General features: G+C 38.1%; 1 protein-coding gene across 1 annotated transcript in view; it reads right to left on the bottom strand.

Annotated features, from left to right (window-relative positions):
* The window catches only part of ZNF658 (zinc finger protein 658), a 28,237-nt gene extending 27,660 nt beyond the window's left edge, over positions 1-577 (bottom strand). The window contains exon 1 of the mRNA XM_046023843.1: positions 458-577. The gene's annotated coding sequence lies outside the window, so the exon portion shown is untranslated. The remainder of the gene's footprint in view (positions 1-457) is intronic.
* Between the last annotated feature and the right edge of the window lie 20,491 nt (positions 578-21,068).

The following is a 21,068-nucleotide window of genomic DNA, read 5'->3' on the forward strand; positions in this document are numbered from 1 at the left end:
TTGTAATTACATACAACCTCTCCCACCTACTAGCTTATGCCCTGGTGTATAGTATTCGGCCTCCAGTAAACTTTCACTTTTTAAAACGGCATAATTATAAGTAAAATACCAAAGGAAACAAAGTGTCTTGTGATAGCAGTTTACACACCGATTTTTACAAGCACTTAACAAAAAGCTTTGCAGATGACACTTTATTTCTCAGAGTAATTCCAAAAGCTGTTAGTAGCCTCATCTTCGTCGAAAACATTTTTATAAAGGTGGATTCCCTTCTCACTGCCTGTAGTCTCCGCACTCGGCGTCCGCGAGGAGTACCTTCCCCAGAGAGGGGCCGCAGCCCCACCTGCGCCACGGAAGCAAGCGGGAGCCAACGTCTCAAGCACTCAGGGACTGAGGGAGGGGAGGATCCGCCAGGAAATTCCCGGGACTTCCCTCTCGCGCAAGCTGCACACAAACTTACCGGATTTGGCAGGGCCCCAAGCCTCCCAGAGCCGTGTTCCCAGTGCTCCCACCCCCAGTGCAAAGCCTCCACTCCCGCAGACAGCCAAAGAAGCCGAGTTCGTGTCCTTTTTCAACCAGAGAAAACGGGCTGAAAGAAACAAGGTTGGATATGCGCTTGCGCAGAAAAAGCCCCAAGTCCCGTTCCCAGAGTGCTGTGCGGTAGGCCCATAACATTTAAGACTACATTTCCCATAAAACTTTGAGACCGCAGGAAGTAATTTTAGAAGCGTTTCCTCCTCAGTTAGTGAGTTGGGACGTGACAAGGAGATCTGAACGTTGGAAACTTTTCCTGAATCCTCAGATATTGTGCTTTAGACTTTAACCTTATGACCAGACAACATATTGCAAAGCATGATTCTCGATTGGATGCTAGTGGGGAAAAAATAACAGTTGCAAGAGACTACAATTGAAGAAGAGAATATAGACTAGATATTAGAAATACAGAAGAGAATTACCATTACTTCGGTTAGTGTATTTAATTTTTGGAGGATGGAGAAAATTGTTCTTATTTTGAAGATACATACAGAAATATCATGTGGAGTTTGAAGGGCACGGGAGAAGGGGAAAAAAAAAAAAAAGAAGAAAAAGAAGAAGGGAGAGAAGGCAGACCATAAGAGATTCTTGAGTATGGAGAGAGCAGATTGGGAGTTGCTGGGGTGGGGGCGGGGGCGAGGGAAAGGTGGGCTGGAGATGGCCTGGATGGGTGATGGGTGTTGGGGAGGACCCTTGTTGTGATGAGCACTGGGTGTTGTGTGTTGGAGGAAGGGTGGGTGAGTGTGGGTGGGTGTGAGTCACTAGATTCTTCTCCTCCAACCAGTATTGCACTGTATGTTGACTAATCGGATTTAAATAAAACTTAAAACATTTTTAAAAAGAAATATTCGATTATTAAATCATATTTATAATTTACTTTCTAAAATTCAGCAAAACAATTAGAAAAAATATGGCTAAGTTAAGAATTGTAAAACTGTTGTAATATGTATATGATGTTCATTTTACTAATATTCTGAAAGTTTGAGTTTATTTTTAATACATAGCATAAAAACTGGAGCAGCAAGGTGGTGCTGGTGGTGGTGGAAAGATGGTTACGGAGAGTTAACTGCCCCTCCAGAAGTATACCTTTTAAAATCAAGTTTCCCGGGTACACACAAGTATCTCTTGTGAATACTGCTTGTGCAATATAACAAATACTAGAAAATGGAGCAAGAATTGATGTAAGAGTCATATCTTGGCAGAGTTTATCTGGGGGAGTAAAGGTGGGGTAAGCTAGCTACTCAAAATTACACAAGTAATACATGAAAATGCATACAACCCAAAATAAGAAAATCACTATTGTCAATTTTGGAGTTCCGCCAGTAAATTTCCTTTCAAAATTAATGCATGCATACCTCACACTTTTAAGAAATTTGAGACCTAAGGACACGAAAAGAAATTTCCAGTAGACTTTTTTAGAGTAGTTTTAGGTTTATAAAATAATTGAGCAGAAAGCAGAGTTCCCATATATCCCTTCTCATCACTCCACACAGTGTATCCCCTATCATTAACATTTTACATTAGTGTTGTACATTTTCTACAATTAATGAATGATATAGTATTACTACATAAAGTCCACATTGATACCAGCAGTCACATTTTGTGTTGTACAGTTCTATGGATTTTGGCATATGAATAATGTCATCTACTGTTACATTATCATAGCAGTCTCATAGCCCTAAACCATAAAGAACAGTTTTACTGCTCTAACAATGTGTGCCTCTCCCTTCTGAATTTCCCCTCCTGAACTCCTGGCATCCATTTATCTTTACATTGTCTCAATAGTTTTGCCTTTCCAGAATGTCATAGAGTTAAAATCATATAGTGATTAGTATTTTTAGACTGACTTCTTTCAGTTAGAACATGCATTTAAGCTTTCTCCCTTTTTGTGGCTTAATACCTCATTTATTTTTTTATAGCTGAATAAAATTCCTTTATATGGATGTACACAGATTGTTTACACACTCTTCTATTGAAAAGCATCTTTTTTTAAAAAATATTTTATCCATTTGACAGACAGAAATCACAAGCAGGCAGAGAGGCAGGCAGAGAGAGAGGAGGAAGCAGGCTCCCTGCGGAGCAGAGAGCCCGATGCAGGGCTCGATCCCAGGACTCTGAGATCATGACCTGAGCCAAAGGCAGAGGCTTTAACCCACTGAGCCACCCAGGCGCCCCTATTGAAAAGCATCTTGATTGCTTTCAAGTGTTTACAATCACAAAATAAAACTCGTGTGTGTGTGTGCATGTGTGCGTGTGCGTGTGTGTGTGTAGGCTTTTGTATGAACATACGATTTGAAATCAATTGATCAAGTAGCAAGGAGAGCAATTGCTGGATTATATAGTGGAAACTGTGTTTAAGCTGATAAGAAACTGTCAAACTGTCCTCTAAAAGTGAACTTATCATTTTGCATTCTTACCTAAAATGACTGAGTTTCCCTTGCTCCATATACTCACCAGCATTAGGTGTGGTCAGTGCATTGGATTTTGGCCATCCTAATAGATACGTGGTGGCATCTCATAATTGGCATTCTGTAATAACATGTGATGCTGGGCTTCTTTTCATATACCTATTTGCCATAAGTATATCTTATTTTGTGAAGTATCTGTTCAACTCTTTCATCCATTTTTTACTCGATTGTTTATTTTCTTATTGTTGACTTTTAAGAGTTCTTATTTATTTTAGATAAAATTCCTTTACTAGATATGACATTTGCGAATATTTTCTCTGTCTGTGACTTGTCTTTTCATTCTCTTGACATTCTTTCACATAGCAGAAGTTTTTAATTTTAATGATGTCAAACTGACCAATTTGTTCATTCATGGATTGTGCTTTGATGTTTCTAAAAGTTCATCACCAAACTCAAAATCACCTAGATTGTCTTTCATGTTATAATATAGAAGTTTTATATGAGGCTTACATTTTGTTTTTAGAATTATGATCCATTTTGAGTTGTTTGTGAGATATGTAAGGTGTGTGTGTGTTTATACACATATATAATGTATTTTGCATGTGGTTGTCTAAATATTCTATTGACAATGTTGAAAAGACTGTCTTTTCTTCATTGAATTGTCTTTGCTCCATGGCCAACAATCAGTTGACAATGTTTGTATGAATCTATTTCTTGGCTCTGTATGCTGTTCCATTAATTTTTTGGTTGATTCTTTCTCCAGGACCACACTGCCTTGATCACTGTAGAATTGTAGCAATTTTTGGCATTAGATAAGTGCTAGTCTTCTGACTTTGTTCTTCTATATTGGATTGACTATTTTGGACATTTTACATCTCCATATAAATTTTAGAATCAATTTGGTGGTATCTACAAAATAACTCTCTGTGATTTTGATTGAGACTGAATGGATCTATTGATCAAATCAGTTGGAAATGACATCTTAACAATATTGAGAATTATATTTATTAACATGGAATATCTCCCTTTGTTTAGTTCTTTGATTTATTTTATCTGGAATATTGTAGTTTTCCTCACATAGATTTTGTACATAGTTGTACATAGTTGGTTAAATGTATTCCTAAGTATTTCATTGTAAGTACTACTGTATGTTTTTGGTTTTTGGTGTTTGGTTTTTAGAGGGAGGGTTGTGGAGGGGCGGAGGGAGAAGGAGAGAGAGAGTTTCAAGTGGATCCTGAAACAGGGCTCAATCTCACCACCCAAAGCTGAAACCAAGAGTCAGATACTTAACTGACTGAGTCACCCAGGCACGCCTGTGTTTTTCATTTCAAATTCCAGTTGTCCATTGCTGGTTTAGGAGGGTAATTAAGGGGTGTGTGTGTGTGTGTGTGTGTGTGTGTGTGTTTAAGATTTTATTTATTTAACACAACACAATATAGACACATTTGTGTCTATTTGACACAAAGAGAAAGACAGCGAGAGAGGGAATACAAGCAGGGAGAGTGGGAGAGGGAGAAGCAGGCTTCCCGCTGAATAAGGAGACCAATGTGGGGCTTGATCCCACAACCCTGGGATCATGACCTGAGCTGAAGGCAGACACTTAATGACTGAGCCACCCAAGCGCCCTGGGTAATTAAGTTTTATATGATAACATTGTATCTTGCAATCTTGCTATATTCACTTTTTAGTTCCAGATGCTTCTTTTTGTTCAGTTATTGGATGCAGAAAATAATATCATCTATGAAAAAAGATACTTTATTTCTTCCTTCCCAATCTATGTGCCATTGATTGATTGATTGATTGTTCTGATGCATTTAGCTGGGACTTCCAGTTCTTGATAAAAATCATTTAGTTTCAGCATTAAGTGGGAAGTTAGCTGTCAGTTGTCTATACATGTTCTTTATTAAGTTGAGGTCCACTCTATACCTTATTTCCTGAGAGTTTTTTGTGTGTGAACATGTTGGATTTTGTCAAATGCATTTTATCTATTTTTTAAAGATTTTATTTATTTATTTGATAGACAGAGATCACAAATAGGCAGAGAGGCAGGCAGAGAGAGAGGAGGAAGCAGGCTTCCCGCTGAGCAGAGAGCCTGATTCCAGGCTTGATACCAGGACCCTGAGATCATGTCCTGAGCTGAAGGCAGAGGCTTTAACACACTGAGCCACCCAGGTACCCTATCTATCTATTGATATGATTGTATGGTATTCTTCTTTAGCCTGTTAATGTCATTGATTTCATCAGTTGATTTTCAATATTGATGTCGCCTTGCATTCTAGGCATAAATCCCACTTGGTTATGACACATAATTTCTTTTATACATTTTTGGATTCAATTTGCAAGTATTTTGTTGAGGGAATAATGCATTTACATTCACATATTCTGTACTTTTTCTGAATTGTAATGTCTTTGCCTGATTTTAGTTGGCTAATGCTGGCCTCAGAGAATAAGATAGGAATTATTTTCTCTGCTGTATTTCATGAAAGAGATTGTATAGAATTGGTGTCATTTCCACCTTAATTTTTTTGGTAGAATTCACCAGTGAAACCGTATTGGCCTGGAGCAGTTTTGGGAAAGATTATTAATTATTGATTAATTAATTTAATAGATATTGGCTTATTTAGATTATATATTTATCTTTGTGTGTGTTTAATAAATGCATCTTTTAAGAAATTGGTTCATTGAATCTAGGTTATCAAATTTGTAGGCATAAAGTTGTATATTTTATGCAAAATCTATTTTGGTGAGGTTTTTCTTTCAATATTAAATATTTCATTTTACTTTATTCTTGCTTAAATGGTTTCTGAAGAGAAGTCCAAAGTAATTCTTGCCCTATTTCTCTATATCTAAAGTTTCACATCCACCATCACTACCACTGACTTCTTTCAACATATTTTCTTTGCCTCTGATTTTCTGAAGATTGAAAATAATACACCTTGGTGTACATTCTCTGGCATGTTTCAAAGTTGATGTTTTCTGAGCTTTCAGATCTAAAGTGTCTGTTATTTAGAGAATTCTGAGTCATTATTTCTTCAAATATTTGTTCTCTCTTCCTTCTTCTAATATTCCCATTATGTGTATGTTATTCCTTTTGTAATTATTCCACAGTTCTTGTATATTCTATTCCATTGTTTTTATTCATTTATATCTTTGCATTTAACTTTTGGAAGTTTCTATTGACATATGTTCAACTTCACTGATTAAAGCCATTAGTATATTAACCAAACTCAAAGTTTGATAAATTCCAAAATCTCTGCCCATTGTGAGTCTAGTTCAGATGCTTGCATTGTTTCATCAGACCATTTTTGCCTGTAATTTTTTAACAGTAAATAAATAAAAATTTATTTTTATAAAATAAATAATAAAAAATAAAATAAATAATTTTTTTGTTTTTTATGCTTATATGTTTATCTGGTTAAGAGTAAGACTGTTTACTATTTGCTGTAGCTGTGATGTTAGAAGCTAAAATTTCTTTTTCTGTCCTTGTTTTTGTCTCCTCTTTTGTCTTTGGTTATCAATAGACTCCATAAATATGGTCTGAGGCTTTCAATTCTTTCAGCTCTAATCCCCTACTATTATGCAGGAGCCTAATTAATATGGTAATAATGCATAGGAGGAGAGCAGGCCTTCTGCAGTCCTATAATTAGGTTTTAGTCTTTTAGTGGGCCTGAATTATGTATTTTCCTTCCTCTTTGTCAAAATCTAAAGAGGGCTGGACTTGGGTGTTTCCTTCCCGAGACTGGCTAGGTTTTGGTAAAAATCCTCTTACGTTAGGCTATGGTAAAATAATTTCTTTGAAGGCAGGCATTGTTTAAGGGGAAGAAAGCTCTAGAAAATTTTTTGAAAATGGTTAGTTTTCTTCTTCCCTTGTGGGAAGCACTACAGGATTTTTCTCTGATATTCATAGTAAAAAACTGGTAGGGTTGTTTCAAGAAAAACTATGGAAAGTGCAGGCACTTCCTTAAGAGTGTGCTCCTTCCAAGTTTTAAGATCTTAATCTAGTCCACAGAAAGAGTCCAGAAATTCATCAATTACACTTTAAATATACTGACTTAAGATATGGGCTTCTATGCCTGATTATGTTGTAGTTCTCTATAATTGTCTGTTTCTTCAGTTTCCATGACAATAGTTTGTCTTATGATCTGAATTCTTTAATGAGTGTAAGAGAGGTTGGATTTCAGTTTGTTCAACTGTATTCTTTTTTTTAAGATTTTATTCACTCATTTGACAGAGAGAGACACAGTGAGAAAGGGAACACAAGCAGGAGGAGTGGAAGAGGGAAAAGCAGGCTTCTTGCCAAGCAGAGAGCCCAATGCGGGGCTCAATCCCAGCATTCTGGAGTCATGACCTGAGCTGAAGGCAGACACTTAACTTCTGAGCCACCCAGGCACCCTTGTTCAGCTTTATTCTTATTGTAAAGATGCAAGTGATGACTGCCAAGTTCTTTACATACCAGAAAGCAGAAGTTTATTTTTGTTTATTGCATTTTCAAGCAATAAACATTGCATTTTGTTTATTGCTGTTAAGTTATATGAATATATCATTTGAAGTTTAGTCAGACTTTACAGATGATGCTCTGTGCTTACTTTACAAGTGTTAAAGTAATTCTCAGGGTATCTTTTCTTAGCTTTCCATATTTCAAAAAAGTAGTATAAAGTATTTTTATCATTTCTGATATTTTTGGTATAGATAGCTCTGTGGTTATTAGGAGAAGGAAATGATTAAATACTTTGTTATTGTTTTATGCTAATGATAATGCCTTAGAATTAAAATGATACCCTACACCAGCACACAGAAAAATACCCATGCAACAAAATGACAAAAGCAAAAATAAGGGATTTGTCTTCAAATATAAACTAAAACATGAATTGAGGCTGAAAGATTGGCTACTTGGCCTCCTTTAAGTACATTTTAAAAGTTTTTTAACAGTTTAGTCTTTAACAAAAGACTAAAGTGCCAAGAAAAAAGTGCCCCTGTTTGTCTCAGAATTACATCTTGTATACTATTTCTATATGATCAATTTGTAATTGGAAAAAAGCTTTTTCATATATTTTTGTTTAAACATTTAATAACATTTGGATATATACACTCATGAAATAGAAAGAGGTCTGAATACAAGCTGAGTCACAATTTACATCATCAATAAAAGTATTAAATATAAAGGAAAATAAACTTGGAAACTGAAATTCCTGACTCATAAATACAGATATCTCTACTTTATATTAGATAATCAACTTTTACTGAAATTTTTAAATTAAAATACATGCTTTAAAAATTATAGTAAATTATAGGAAAGAATATACAATGGGGAAAAGAATGGTTTCTTCCACTGATGGTGTTGGAAAACTCATTTCTACATGCAAAAGAATGGAACTGGACCACTTTCTACACCATACCCCAAAATAAACTCAAAATGGACTAACAACATAAATGTGAGACTTAAAACCATAAAAATCCTAGAGGAGAACTTAAGCAGTAATGTCTCTGACATTGGTCATAGCAACATTCTTCTAGGTATGTCTCCTGAGGAAAGGGAAATGAAAGCAAAAATGAACTATTAGGACTTCATCAAGATAAAAACCTTCTGCACAGTGAAGGAAACAATCAACAAAAGTAAAAGGCAGCCTACAGTATGCGAGAAGATATTTGTAAATGATATATCTGATAAAGATACATACATGCATATATATATGTGTGTGTGTGTGTATATATGTACACATATATATATACAGATACCTTATGTTAACTCAACATATATAAAGAACTTATATAACTCAATAGCACAAAACCAAATAATTCGATTAGAAATATGCAGAAGAAACAAAGAGACATTTCTCCAAAAAAGCCATCCAGATGACCCACAGACTCATGAAAAGATGTTGCATATCACTCATTACCAGAAAAATGCAAATCAAACTGGAATGACATATCACCTAACACCTGTCAGAATGACTAAAACCCAAAATACAAGAAACAACAAGCTTTGGCAAGGATGTGGAGAAAAAGGAAGGCTTGTACACTATTGGTAGAATGCAAACTGCTATAGCCTCTACGGACAATAGTATGGAGGTATGGAGTTTCCTCAAAAAGTTAAAAATAGAACTATCCTACGATCCAGGTATTGCACTACTGAGTATTTACACAAAAATACAAAACACTGGTGCAAAAATAATGAATTATGTTACGCTGAAAAGAAATTTTTAAAAAATACTCATTTCAGCTTGAAAAAAAAATACAAAACACTAATTCAAAGGGTTACATGTACTCCCATAGCACTATTATTTATAATAGCCAAATCATGGAGGCAGCCCAAGTATCCATGGGTAGATAGTTGGGTAAAGAAGGAATGGTGTATATATATACAATGGAATATAATTCAGCCATAAAAAGATGAAATCTTGCCATTTGCAACTATGTGGATGCAGGTAGAAAGTATACTGCAAAGCAAAATAAGTCAGAGAAAGACAAATACCATATGATTTCACTCATATGTGGAATTCATTTGTTCTTCCAGTCCATGAGCATAGAATGTCTTTCCATTTTTTTGTGTCATCTTGAACTTCTTTCATCAATGTTTTGTAATTTTTCAGAGTACAGGTCTTTCACTTCTTTGGTTAAGTTGATTCCTAGATATTTCATTGTTTTTACTGAAATTGTAAGTGAGATTATTTTCTTAATTTCTTTTTCTGCCACTCCATTATTGGTGTACAGAAGTGCAACAGATTTCTTTACATTAATTTTGTATCTTGCAATTTTACTTAATTCATTCATCAGTTCTAGTAGTTTTGTGGTGGTCTTTAGGGTTTTCTGTATATAGGATCATTTCATCAGCAAGTAGTGAGTTGTACTTCTCCCTTACCAATTTGGATGCCCTTTATTTCTTTTTGTTATTGATTGCTATGGCTAGGACTTCCAGTGCCATGTTGAATAAAAATGGTGAGAGTGGACATCTTTGTCTTGTTTCTGAACTTAGGAGAAAAGCTCTCACTTTTTCCTCATTAAATATGATGTTCATTATGGGTTTGATATATAAGGCCTTTACTATGCTGAGATATGTTTCCTCCAGACATACTTTGTTTAGAGTTTTTATCATGAATGGGTGTTGTACTTTGTCAAATGCTTTTCCTGCATCTGCTGAAGTTGTCATATGGTTTTTATCCTTTCTCTGATGTCACATATTGCATATATTGTTTTGCAAATATGAACCCCCTTGCATCCTGGGAATAAATCCCACTTGATCGTGGTGGATGACTTGGATTCAGTTTGTTAACATTTTTTTGAGGACTTGTGCATTTAATTCATTTGAGATATTGGCCTATTCTTCATTTGTTGTTGTTGTGTCTTTACCAGGTTTTGCTATCAGGCTGATACCGACCTCAGGAGGAATTTGGAAGTTTTCCTTTCTCTTCTATTTTTTTTTAATAGTTGGGAAGAGCAAGTATTAATTCTTCTTTAAATGTTTAGTAAAATTCACCTGTGTAGATGTCTTATCCTGGATTTTCATTTGTTGTGAGTTTCTTGTTTAGTGATTCAAATTTATTCCTGCTTATCAGTCTATTAAAATGTTCTACTTCTTCCTACCCTGTTTTAGTAGTTTATATTTATAGGACTATATTGATTTATCCTACCACATCCTGTTCCGGTTTGTTGGGATATAATGTACTTATAATATATTCTTACAATTATTTGTATTTTTGTGGTGCTTGTCGTTATTTCACCTCTTTCATTTCTGGGCTCTCTCTCTGGCTCATTCTGATGAGTCTGGTTAGAGGTTTATCAATTTTTTTGAACAAACAACTTCTGACTTCAGTGATCTATTCTATTGATTTTTTAATTTTAATCTTTATTTTTTTAAAGCAGTTTGTGTTTAATTTTATTTATCCATCAAAATATACCCTCACAAAGATATGGAGAGTATAATCCCCAATCCCCAGAAAATAGTACTTAAGGATCACTATCTCAGTAAAATCCATTACTATAATGTTTATTCAATCAATCTTTTTCCTTTTTTTTAATATTTTTTTATTTATTTGACAGAGAGAAATCACAACTAGGCAGAGAGGCAGGCAGAGAGAGAGGAGGAAGCAGGCTCCCTGCTGAGCAGAGAGCCCTATGTGGGGCTCGATCCCAGGACCCTGGGATCATGACCTGAGCTGAAGGCAGAGGCTTTAACCCACTGAGCCACCCAGGTGCCCCCTTTTCCCTTTTTTTAAAAAAAAGATTTAATTTATTTATTTGAGAGAGAGAGAGTATAAGCAGGGTGAGGAGCAGAGAGAGAAGCAGACTCCCCACTGAGCAGGGAGCCTGATGCAGAGCCTGATACTAGGTTTCCGGGATCATGATCTGAACTTTAGGCAGACACTTAAATGACTGAGCCACTCAGGTACCCCTCTTTTCTTTTTCTTTCTTTCTTTCTTCCTTCCTTTCTTTTTTTTTTTTTTAATTTTATTTACTTATTTCAGAGAGAGAGCACAAGCAAAGGGAGAGGCAGACAAAGAAGAGGCTCCCCGCTGAGGAGGGAGCTTGACCTCAGTCTCATGACCTCATGAGATCATGACCTGAGCCAAAGGCAGACACTTAATCAACTAAGCCACCTAGTCACCCCTGTTTTTTCTTTTCAAATATTTATTTAAATTCTAGTTAATCAAACATATAGTGTAATATTTTTTAAATTTAATATAATTTTGTATGTGTGTGTGTTCCAAAATTCATTGTTTATGCACCTGACCCAGTGCTCCACGCAACACGTGCCCTCCACAATACCCACCACCAGGTTCACCCAACTTTCCACCCCCCAACCCCTTCAAAACCCTCAGATTGTTTTCCAGAGTCCATAGTCTATCATGGTTCATCTCCCCCTCCAATTTCCCCCAACTCCCTTCTCCTCTCCATCTCTCCATGTCCTCTGTGTTATTTCTTATGCTCCACAAGTAAGTGAAGCCATATGATAATTGACACTCTCTGGTTGACTTATTTCACTCAGCATAGTCTCCTCCAGTCCCATCCATGTTGATACACAAGTTGGGTATTCATCATTTCTGATGGAAGTATAATACTCCATTGTATATATGGACCATATCTTCTTTATCCATTTGTCTGTTGAAGGGCATCTTGGTTCTTTCCACAGTTTGGCAACTGTGGCCATTGCTGCTATGAACACTGGGGTACAGATGGCCCTTCTTTTCACTACATCTGTATCTTTGGGGTAAATACCCCAAATTGCAATTTCAGCGTCATAGGGAAGCTCTATTTTTAATTTCTTAAGGAATCTCCACACTGTTTTCCAAAGTGGCTGCACCAACTTGCATTTCCACCAAAAGTTTAAGAGTGTTCCCCTTTCTCCACATCCTCTCCAACACTTGTTCTTTGCTATCTTGTTAATTTTGGTCATTCTAACTGGTGTAAGGTGGTATCTCAATGTGTTTTTGTTTTAAGTGAACATTTTTTTTAAGATTTTATTTATTTATTTGACAGACAGAGATCACAAATAGGCAGAGAAGCAGACAGAGGGAGAGGAGGAAGCAGGCTCCCTGCTGAGCAGACAGTCTGATGCGGGGCTCAATCCCAGGATCCTGGGATCATGACCTGAGCTGAAGGCAGAGGCTTTAACCCACCGAGCCACCCAGGTGCCCCTCAGTGTGGTTTTGATTTGAATCTCCCTGATGGCTAGTGATGAGGAACATTGTTTTATGTGTCTGTTAGCCATTTGTATGTCTTCTTTGGAGAAGTGTCTGTTCATGTCTTCTGCCCATTTTTTGACTTGACTGTTTTGGGGGTGTTGCATTTGAGAAGTCCTTTATAAATCTTGGATATCAGCCCTTTGTATGTAGTATCATTTGCAAATAGCTTCTCGCATTCCATGGGTTGCCTCTTTGTTTTCTTGACTGTTTCCTTTGCTGTGCAGAAGTTTTTGATCTTGACGAAATTCCAAAATTTTATTTTTGCTTTTGTTTCCCTTGTCTTTGGAGATGTGCCTAGCAAGAAATTGCTGTGGCCAGTGTCGAAGAGGTTACTGGCTATGTTCTCCTCTAGGATTTTGATGGCTTCCTGTTTCACATTGAGGTCTTTCATCCATTTTTAGTTTATCTTTGTGTGGGGTGTAAGAGAATGGTTGAGTTTCATTCTTCTGTACATAGCTGTCTTTTTCCCAGCACCACTTATTGAAGAGATGGTCTTTTCTCCCGCTGGATATTTTTCATGCTTTGTCGAAGATTATTTGACCATAGAGTTGAAGGTCCATATCTGGGCTCCCTACTCTGTTCCACTGGTCTGTGTGTCTGTTTTTATGCCAGTACCATGCTGTCTTGGTGATCACAGCTTTGTAGTAAAGCTTGAAATCAGGCAACATGATGCCCCCAGTTTTGTTTTTCTTTCTCAACATTTCCTTAGCAATTCGGTCTCTTCTGGTTCCATACAAATTTTAAGATTGTTCGTTCCAGGGGCGCCTAGGTGGCTCAGTGGGTTAAAGCCTCTGCCTTCGGCTCAGGTCATGATCCCGGTCCTGGGATCGAGCCCCGCATCGGGCTCTCTGCTCAGCGGGGAGCCTGCTTCCCTCTCTCTCTCTCTGCCTGCCTCTCTGTCTACTTGTGATCTCTCTCTGTCAAATAAATAAATAAAATCTTTAAAAAAAAAAAGATTGTTCATTCCAGCTCTTCGAAAAATACTGGTGGAATTTTTATTGGGATGGCATTAAAAGTATAGATTGATCTAGGCAGTATGGACCTTTTAACGATGTTTATCCTTCTGATCCATGAGCATGGAATGGTCTTCCTTCTTTTTGTGTCTTCTTCAATTTTTTCATGAGTGTTCTGTAGTTCCTGAAGTACAGATCCTTTACCTCTTTGGTTAGGTTGATTCCCAGGTATCTTATGGTTCTTGGTGCTATAGTAAATGGAATCGATTCTCTAATTTCCCTTTCTGTATTTTCATTGTTAGTGTATAAAAAAGCCACTTACTTCTGTACATTGATTTTGTATCCTGCCACATTACTGAATTGCTGTATGAGTTCTAGTAGTTTGAGGGTGGAGTCTTTTGGGTTTTCCATATAAAGTATCATTTCATCTGTGAAGAGAGAATTTGACTTCTTCTTTGCCAATTAATATTTTTAATTTCGTTTTGTTGTCTGATTGTTGTTGCTAGGAGTTCTAGTACTATGTTGAACAACAGTGGTGAGAGTGGACATCCTCATCATGTTCCTGATCTCAAAGGGAAGGCTGTCAGCTTTTCCCCATTGAGGATGATATTTCATAGATAGATTTTATGAAGTTAAGGAATGCTCCCTCTATCCCTATGCTTTGAAGCGTTTTAATCAGGAATGGATGCTGTATCTTGTCAAATGCTTTTTCTACATCAATTGAGAGGACCATGTGGTTCCTCTTTCTTCTTTTATTGATTTGTTCTATCACATTGATTGCTTTACAAATGTTGACCCACCCTTGTATCCCATGGATAAATCCCACCTGGTCATGGTGGATAATCTTTTTAATGTACTGTTGGATCCTATTATCTAGGATCTTATTGAGAATCTCAGCATCCATATTCATCAGGGATATTGGTCTGAAATTCTTCTTTTGATGGGGTCTTTGCCTGGTTTGGGGATCAGGTTAATGCTGGCTTCATAAAAAGAGTCTGGAAGTTTTCCTTCTGTTTCTATCTTTTGAAACAGCTTCAGGAGAATAGGTATGATTTCTTCCTCGACTGTTTGGTAGAATTCTCCAGGGAATCCGTCAGGTCCTGGGCTCTTGTTTTTGGGGGAGGTTTTTGATCACTGCTTCAATCTTGTTTCTAGATATTGGTCTATTCAGGTTGTCAATTTCTTCCTGATTCAGTTTTGGAAATTTATAGGTTTCCAGGAATGCATCCATTTTGTCTTGTTTGCTTAACTTATTGGCATATAACTGTTGATGATAATTTCTGATGATTTTTCTATTTCCTTGGTGTTAGTCGTGATCTCTCCTTTTCCATTCATAATTTTATTAATTTGGGTCCTCTCTCTTTTCTTTTGGATTATTTTGGCCAGTGGTTTATCAATCTAATTGATTCTTTCAAAAAACCAGCTTCTAGTTTCGTTGATATCTTCTACTGTATCTCTAGTTTCTATCTCATTGATCTCTGCTCTAATCTTGATTATTTCCCTTCTTGTGTGTGGGGTTGGCTTAATTTGTTGTTGATTCCCCAGTTCTCTAAGGTATAAAGAGAGGTGGTGTATTCTGGATTTTGCTTTTTTTTTTTTTTTAGTCTTGGATGGCTAATTTCCCCCTTAGGACTGCCTTTGCCATAAGCCATAGGCAAAGAGAAAGAGAGAGAAGACCCAGGCAGAATGGGCCCCAAAGTTAAGATTTATAAGGTATACAATCAAAAATGGACAAACAAAAAGATTAAAAAAAGTGAATGACAAGAAAAAAAATGAACCCAGCCAAAATGAACCTCAAGGATAAGATTTATATAATATCAGAACAAAAACAAATACACAGAAACACTGACTGAAGAAAAAGATGGGACAGTGGTTATAAATCCTCAATGTGGGTGAGGAAGGTTATTTTAATTCTTCCTGGGTGTATCTTGGTATCTTTGTTAAAAGACTCAACTTTCCAGAGATAAAGGTAGATTAAAACTGATTTATATACAGGGGTAGTATTGATTAGGGAAGAGGATTACCTTGAAGCCTATATCTATCTATATATATTAAAAAAAATAGAAAAGCAAAAGAAAAGCACAGGTATATGTATGAAAGTTCAAGTTAAAAGGTTATTATGGATATGTTGTATTGAATCTCTAGTTGTAATGATAAGTAGGTTAAAAAAATAAAAAGAATGAATTAAAAATAAAAGTTGTATCTATGAAATATATAGGTTTTAGGGTAATATTGGGAGCTTAATAGCTTGTTTTCCCCTGATATTGAGGTTTCACATTTTTATGGGGACCCTGTGGTGGTTGTCCTCTCATTCTTTTGGCTGGCTTTCTAGGGGAGGGGCCTGCCACATTGTTTTTCAGTCAGTCTTGCTTGGGTTGAGTCCTTCTGCCCAGTATCAAGAGGCTGGGCTCTGTGGAAACCAGTTTTTCAGGCTTTTGTTCTCTAGAGGTTTTTGTTCTTTGGTAGCTTTTGCAGCTTTTCCAATGTTTAGTGGAAAGCAAACTGTACCCAGAACTCTGTCTCAGAGAGAAGCCTCAGTCTGCTCCCCTCTGGGTGGTCCAGAACACAGAGACCCCCTCTGCAAACTCCGCTGAGCCATGCAATCTCCCGCAGGCAGTGCACATCCCCAGCCACTGTCTCAGGGGTCACCCAAAGCACCCACTTGTCTCTGCACCCCCATGCCACTAAAACCGTGAGCACTATTGGTCTGGGAAGCCCGCTTCCAGTGGCTGCCTTTGCCAGGACTGCTGTCTGGGGTCCAGACCTCAGGGTTTTGAAGCTGCCTCCTGAAAGATCCCAACCAGAGATAGGGCTGAGTTTTTCAAGCCCAGGCTGGGAGTGTTCAGTCTCCCAGCTGGTCTCTAGGTCCACTAGTGCCCACACGGAGCTCTTTCAGGTGCCAGTGGGGAGCGCAGTTCAGACCCCAGTTGCACATGTGTGCAGAGCACAAAAGGCTGTGGTTCTAGAGAGTGCCGGCTGGTGCACACATCAGACTCCCCGGAGTGCACCTGGCCCAATGATGGTGCAAGCGGAAAGCCAGGGGCTCAAGGACCATGGCCTGGAGGCTTTGCTGCACTCTCTGTGGCACAGGTGGTTGCTGGCAGTGGCCATCCTGGGTCCATGGGCTTAGGCCCGTGCCATGACCGCCTGATTCCACCAGTTCCCCTAAGATCTTTTGCTCTTTTTGAGTGCTTTTAACCAGATGCCAAGTTAATGCTGGTCCCCAATCACAGGGCACTTTTGTATTGGGTATTACTTTCCAGTGGGTCAGTTCTGGTGGCTCCCTCCCCCTTCTGTTTTTCCTCCAATATCAGTCTGATCATTCCCACTCTGCTTTACCTCTCCACTGGTGTCTTCTGCCCCTGTAGTAATCCAGAAGTGTATAATATTACATCTCAGGTTGATTTCATGGGTGTTCAGAATGTTCTGGTAGATAATTTGCTCACTTTAGGGGACTGGTTGAAACAGCATCTCCCACTTCTCTGCCATCTTGCCCCTCCCTTCTATAGTGTAATATTGACTTCAGGAGTACAACTCAGTGATCCAACACTACATATAACGACCAGTGCCCATCAAAACAAGCACACTGTGTTAACACCCATCATCAATCCCCCACCCTTACCCCTCCATCAACCTTCAGTTCATTCTCTATAGTTAAGAGTCTCTTATACTTTGCTTCCCTCTCTCTCTTACTTCCCATATGTTCATCTGTTTTGTTTCTTAAGTTGCATATATTACATAATCTTATGGTATTTATCTTTCTCTGAATGATATTTTGCTTAGCATAACACTCTTTTTTTAAAAAAGATTTTATTTATTTATTTGGTAGACAGAAATCATAGGTAGGCAGAGAGGCAGGTGGCGGTGGGGATGGGAAGCAGGCTCCCCGCTAAGCAGAGAGCCCAATGAGAGGCTCGATCCCAGGACCCTGGGATCATGACTGGAGCCGAAGGCAGAGGCTTTAACCCACTGAGCCACCCAGGCACCCCAGCATAACACTCTTTACCTCCATCCACATCACTGCAAATGGTAAGATTTCATTCTTTTTTGATGACTGAGTAATATTCTCATATATATATATAATATCTTCTTTATCTATTCATCAATTTAGTCATCAATTGATGACATTTGGGCTCTCTCTATAGTTTGGCTATTTCTTATAATGCTGCTATAAACATCAGGATGCGTGTACACCTTTGGATCTGTATTTTTGTATCCTTTGGGTAAATACCTAGTAGTGCAATTGCTGGGTGAAAAGATAGTTTGATGAACCTCCACACTATTTTCCACAGTGACCACACCAGTTTGCATTCGCACCAACAGTATAAGAGGGTTCCTCTTTCTCTACATCCTTGCCAACATCCTTTGTTTCCTGAGTTAAGTTTAGCTATTCTAACTGTTGTGGAGTGGTATCTTATTGTGGTTTTGATTTGTATTTCCCTGATGATGAGTGATGTTCAGCATATTTTCATGTGTCTATTAGTTGTCACGGATATCTTCTTTGGAAAAATGTCTATGTCTTCTGCCCATTTCTTGACTGCATTTTTTGTTTTTTAGGTGTTGTGTTTGATAAGCTTTTTATGGCTTTTGGATACTAACCCTTTATCAGATATGTCATTTACAAATATCTTCTGCCATTCTGTAGGTTGCTTTTAAATTTTGTTGATTTTGAAATGGGCAGAGGACATGAACAGACATTTCTGCAAAGAAGACATCCAGATGGCCAACAGACACATGAAAAAGTGCTCCACGTCACTCGACATCAGGGAAATACAAATCAAAACCACAATGAGATATCACCTCACACCAGTCAGAATGGCTAAAATTAACAAGTCAGGAAATGACAGATGCTGGCGAGGATGCGGAGAAAGGGGAACCCTCCTACACTGTTGGTAGGAATGCAAGCTGGTGCAACCACTCTGGAAAACAGCATGGAGGTTCCTCAAAATGTTGAAAATAGAACTCCCCAACAACCCAGCAATCACACTACTGGGTATTTACCCTAAAGATACAAACGCAGTGATCCGAAGGGGCACGTGTACCCGAATGTTTATAGCAGCAATGTCTACAATAGCCAAACTATGGAAAGAACCTAGATGTCCATCAACAGATGAATGGATAAAGAAGATGTGGTATATATACACAATGGAATACTATGCAGCCATCAAAAGAAATGAAATCTTGCCATTTGCGATGACGTGGATAGAACTAGAGCGTATCATGCTTAGTGAAATGAGTCAATCAGAGAAAGACAATTATCATATGATCTCCCTGATATGAGGACATGGAGATGCAACATGGGGGGGTAGGGGGATAGGAGAAGAATAAATGAAACAAGATGGGATTGGGAGGGAGGCAAACCATAAATGACTCTTAATCTCACAAAACAAACTGGGGGTTGCTGGGGGGAGGTGGGGTTGGGAGAGGGGGAGGGGGTTATGGACACTGGGGAGGGTATGTGCTATCGTGAGTGCTGTGAAGTGTGTAAACCTGGCGATTCACAAACCTGCACCCCGGGGATAAAAATACATTATATGTTTATAAAAAAATAAATTGGAAGGGGAGACGAACCATAAGAGACTATGGACTTTGAAAAACAACCTGAGAGTTTTGAAGGGTCGGGGGTGGGAGGTTGGGGGAACAGGTGGTGGGTAATAGGGAGGGCACGTATTGCATGGAGCACTGGGTGTTGTGCAAAAACAATGAATACTGTTATGCTGAAAAAATAAATAAATTAAATTTTGTTGATTTTTTCCTTGGCTGTGCAGAAGCTTTTTTAAAAGATATTTTTATTAACATATAATGTATTATTTGCCCCAGGGGTACAGGTCTGTGAATCTTCAGGTTTTTACACACTTCACAGCACTCACCATATCACATACCACCCACAATGTACACCCAACCACCCTCTCCACAACCCCCTCTCCCCACAAACCCTCAGTCTGTTTTGTAAGATTAAGAGTCTCTTATGGTTTGTCTCCCTCCTGATCCCATGTTGCTTCATTTTTTTCCTTCCCTATCCCCAGCCCCCCAGCCCTGCTCTCAAATTCCTCATATCAGGGAGATCATATGATAATTGTCTTCTCTGATCGACTTATTTCACTCAGCATAATACTCTCTAGTTCCATACACGCTGTTGCAAATGGCAAGATTTCATTTCTTTTGATGGCTGCATAGTATTCCATTGTATATATATGTGCACCACAACTTCTTTATCCATTCATCTGTTGATGGACATCTAGGTTCTTTCCATAGTGTGGCTATTGTGGACATTGCTGCTATAAACATTCGGCTGTACTTGTCCCTTCTGATCACTACATTTTTACCTTTAGGGTAAACACCCAGTAGTGTGATTGCTGGGTTGTTGGGTAGCTCTATTTTCAACTTTTTGAGGAACCTCCATGCTGTTTTCCAGAGTGGCTGCACCAGCTTGCATTCCTACCAATAGTGTAGGAGAGTTTCCCTTTCTCTGCATCCTTGCCAACATCTGTCGTTTCCTGACTTGTTAATTTTAGCCATTCTGACTGGTGTGAGGTGGTATCTTACTGTGGTTTTGATTTGTATTTCCCTGATGCCGAGTGATATGGAGCAGTTTTTCGTGTGTCCATTGGCCATCTGGATGTCTTCCTTGCAGAAATGTCTGTTCATGTCTTCTGCCCATTTCTTGATTGCATCATTTGTTGGGTGTTGAGTTTGGTAGGTTCTTTGTAGATTTTGGATACTGACCCTTTATCTGATATGTCATTTGTGAATATCTTCTCCCATTCTGTCAGTTGTCTTTTGGTTTTGTTGACTATTTCCTTTGTTGTGTGAAAGCTTTTGATCTTGATGAAGTCCCAGTAGTTCATTTTTGCCCTTGTTTCCCTTGCTTTTGGCAATATTTCTAGGAAGAAGTTGCTGAGGTTGAGGTCGAAGAGGGTGTTACCTGTGTTCTCCTCAAGGATTTTGATGGATTCCTGCCTCATATTGAGGTCTTTCATCCATGTTGAGCCTATTTTTGTTTGTAATTTAAGGAAATGGCCCTGTTGCATTCTTCTGCATGTGGCTGTCCAATTTTCCCAACACCATTTATTGAATAGATAGTCATTTTTTCATTGGACATTCTTTCCTGCTTTGTTGAAGATTAGTTGACCGTAGAGTTGAGGGTCTATTTCTGGGCTCTTTATTCTGTTCCATTGGTGTATGGGTCTGGTTTTGTGCCAGTACTATACTGTCTTGAGGATTACAGCTTTGTAATAGAGCTTGAAGTCTGGAAGTGTGATACCACCAACTTTGGCTTTCTTTTTCAACATTCCTCTAGCTATTCAGGGTAGTTCTGGTTCTATATAAATTCTAGGATTATTTGTTCCATTTCTTTAAAAACAATTGATGGTCTTTTGATAGGGCTTGCATGAAATGTGTGGATTGCTTCAGGTAGCATCAATATTTTCACAATATTTGTTCTTCTGATCTATGAGCATAGAACGTTTTTCCATTTCTTTGTGTCTTCCTCAATT

Source organism: Meles meles, chromosome 11 (assembly GCF_922984935.1).
Source record: "Meles meles chromosome 11, mMelMel3.1 paternal haplotype, whole genome shotgun sequence".
NCBI lineage: Eukaryota > Metazoa > Chordata > Mammalia > Carnivora > Mustelidae > Meles > Meles meles.